This window comes from Sesamum indicum, linkage group LG2 (genome assembly GCF_026168435.1).
Source record: "Sesamum indicum cultivar Baizhima isolate 11 linkage group LG2, ASM2616843v1, whole genome shotgun sequence".
Lineage (NCBI taxonomy): Eukaryota > Viridiplantae > Streptophyta > Magnoliopsida > Lamiales > Pedaliaceae > Sesamum > Sesamum indicum.
Window position 1 is genome coordinate 7,162,542 of NC_142658.1, and position 3,143 is coordinate 7,165,684.

Consider the following 3,143-nt stretch of genomic DNA (forward strand, 5'->3'; position numbering starts at 1 on the left):
AGCGAAATGGTAAGCAAATGCGCGTTCCTGATTTCCAATTAGCTTATACGCTATTGTTGGCTTACCCATTTTATATCTCGTGCTGTGATTTATCGAATGTTTTGGTTTAATTTTGTAGGAATATGGAGGCGGAGATTTGGAAGCGAAAATTGACATGTTGTTGTATGTGGAGAAGCAGATGAGGCAAGTGGGTGATGTTGCAGGTACGAGGAAGGCCGTCACACCTCTTGCAATTATTCTTCTCATCCCTCAAACAATACCCCTCAATTTCTCCCTCCAAGAAAGCCAAAGCCGGCGAAGGAGAGACGCCGCAGTTCAGTCCTCCCACCGCCAAAATACCCTCACCCAACCCCACCATCAAACCATTTCCCTTCTCCTCTGTTCACTTCTTCGAGGAAAAAGTTTAAAGAAAGCAGGTGAAGTTCATGGTGGTATGGCCGACTCAAGGGTTCGAATGTGATGGTACGGCAGCACCCGCGGGAGAAGCAGCTGAGGATAAACCACCGTTTTCTCCCCATCATCAAACCCCACCCACACTCACATGGTGAAACCCTCTCACCTTCATTTCTTTTTTCTTGTGTTCATTTCTCACCCAAAAAACAGAGTAAAGAAAACCAAGAAAAGCAGGGGGGAGAGACAGAGCGAGAAGGAGGCCTCAAATTATGGTATTGCGAAATGTTACTGCTGTTTGAACAATCCTTCTTGGCCCAATATTTTCTCATTGTTCATATATTGATAGATAAAGAAGGAATACTGGAATACTCTCTGTTGATGTCCTAAGTTTGCTCTCACTTCCTTGCTTGCAAATACTTTCTCCCTCCATCTTACATGTCATCTTTATCTTGCTTTCTTGTGCTTCTTTCATTTAATTTTTTCTTTGACAATCCTAATGTGTTTAACTTGCTCTATTATAATATCATATGGTCAGTAATTTTCTTCTACTTAAAATTAGAAAAAATGTTGCTAAGGATTGTTGGAACAATTTACATCCGAATTTGATGAATGTCTTCTTCTAGGTTTGGGATTACACTGGTTTTGGATATACAAGGTACAATGCCAGAGACATTAACAAAGAAATACTAGGGTAAGCACAATTCTGCAGCTGTCTCCCTCTGTGATGAAACCTGTAATGTTCACAGATTATCTTGTTTGTGGTTTTCATTTAGGTGTGTTGTGGAGAATAAAGTGCTTCCTAGATCTTTATTATCATGCTTCATAGGCCTTTCCCTCTTTTTTTTTTTTCTTATTTTCGTTTAATCCGTAATACCCAAACCTGAGGGTACATGTCTGTATAATTTTCCCGTAATCTTCCTTTGTTATTCCAGCTCTTAAGATGTGACAATTTGTAAGACATGAACATTTATCTAAATCATGAGTGTTCCATGGTTGCTTAGGTGTCATTGTTAAGAGGATATAAATCAGACAGGAGACCTGCAAACTTGACAATGATGGCAATTCTGGATGGCTTCAGAAGGCATATTCCGTTGATTTCAGACCACTCAATGTACCGCGCGCTGCTGCATTCCAAGGGGCTCATTATATTTCACTATTGAAAAGGCAAATAATCTCGTATGCATCTGGTGAGCAGAGATTTCCGCTTTTCTTATGACTTGTAACAATTAATTTTCAGAACCATGCTAGTTCTTTTTGTGAATGATGAATTCTATTACATGAAGTTTTAATGGAAGCCACTTTTTCTTTTATGATGTTTGGTCCCCTTGACCTGTCCAAATCCAATTTTCATCCCTCTTTATCTTCTAATTCAAGAACCAGCTTCAATTTCTGATGGTTTAAAGGGCCTTCACAGTTTATCATTGTTGGTTATTACCACGAACAGTTCAGTCTCCTTTCCAAGTTGAATACATTCATCTTCTAATACCATATTGTGAGTGAGAGGGTGTTTCTGCTGTTTGAACAATCCTCAAATTAGGATTTCCTGTACAGTTTGGTCTTATGTAGATGTTATTCGAGATATTCCTGTATTTAGTCAGTTTGGATAATATTGAAGCTGATGAGCTTCTGCTCAAATATTGTTTCATTTGGTAATTTACTGGGATGTGGAGCTTTGTGAGTACATGATCATGAATGATTATGCTACTCAAGATTCAATTATGATCAGCTACCCCCAAAACACTTTTATTGTATTTGTTCTCGAAAATATGCAACTTGTTAATAGATCTGAAGCTTATGCGAACCGATTCATTAGTTCATTGGTAGTGCTAGCTATTCTTTTGAGTGGATGGGTGGGCTGGTCCTCGTCCTATGTTTATCTTTTTAATGTTGTTCAAGGGTTGAAGGAGTATAATATTTGGGCATGGAGATTGGGTGGTATTAAGTTAAGCACTAGTAGCACAATGACACTGGGAGGAGAATAAATGGAACATAATTATTGTCAAAATCTTGTAGGTACCTTTGAGGACTTACCATGCTGGCGATCAACATAACAAAGCACGACGGTCTTGTTTATAAGAGTGTCACTTTTGGCTGTGTTTGTGTGTATGTAATGATTCATGTTGTTCTTAGTTGTATGATGCCCTTATAAGTTCATGATTGATGGTTGGTTAAGGCTTCGTCTTATCAACTACTTATCTTTTTAAGCAATGCATTGGTTGTTCATATATATATATATGTGTGTGTGTAGACATTTGCCACATCTAATGCATTTATCAACGTCTTTGTGTTAAAATGTTTCTGGACCACATAGGTAACCAAGCTTGTACACTCGTTTAAGGAAGGTTTGGAGGAATGACCCAAGAAGGCGGTAGAGCTTGAGGATTCTTGAAGACTTTAGACGTAAGTTCTATTTGTAATTTATTTATCCAACAATGGCGAATGATGCACAGTACACTAATTCCTCTTGTGAACATGCAGTTTGGTTGTGGAATTTCAAAATTATCTGTTTGTCTTATGTCTTCATGCATGCTGGACGGGAATGGAAGGTGTATGAGGTGGCAAAGACGGTCTTTGAAAACAGTGACACAGAAACTAGAAAGTCTTTGCAAAGTGATAATGGTGATAAAAAGTTGATCATTTTCTTGGCTTTCACTCTTCATTTCATCCATCAAGCAATCCTTTATATGTTTGCATTGTTATCTTGAGTTCTTGATATTTATCATCTACATTATGGGGTTGTGATTTTCTTT

The 3,143-nt window shown here is 38.2% G+C and overlaps 1 long non-coding RNA gene across 1 annotated transcript; it reads left to right on the plus strand.

The window, feature by feature from the left end:
* Positions 1 to 512: 512 nt before the first annotated feature.
* Positions 513 to 1,486, plus strand: LOC148789149 (uncharacterized). The gene is made up of 3 exons (XR_016062757.1): positions 513 to 665; positions 1,017 to 1,084; positions 1,395 to 1,486. It is a non-coding gene; the product is annotated as an uncharacterized LOC148789149 (long non-coding RNA).
* Positions 1,487 to 3,143: the final 1,657 nt, after the last annotated feature.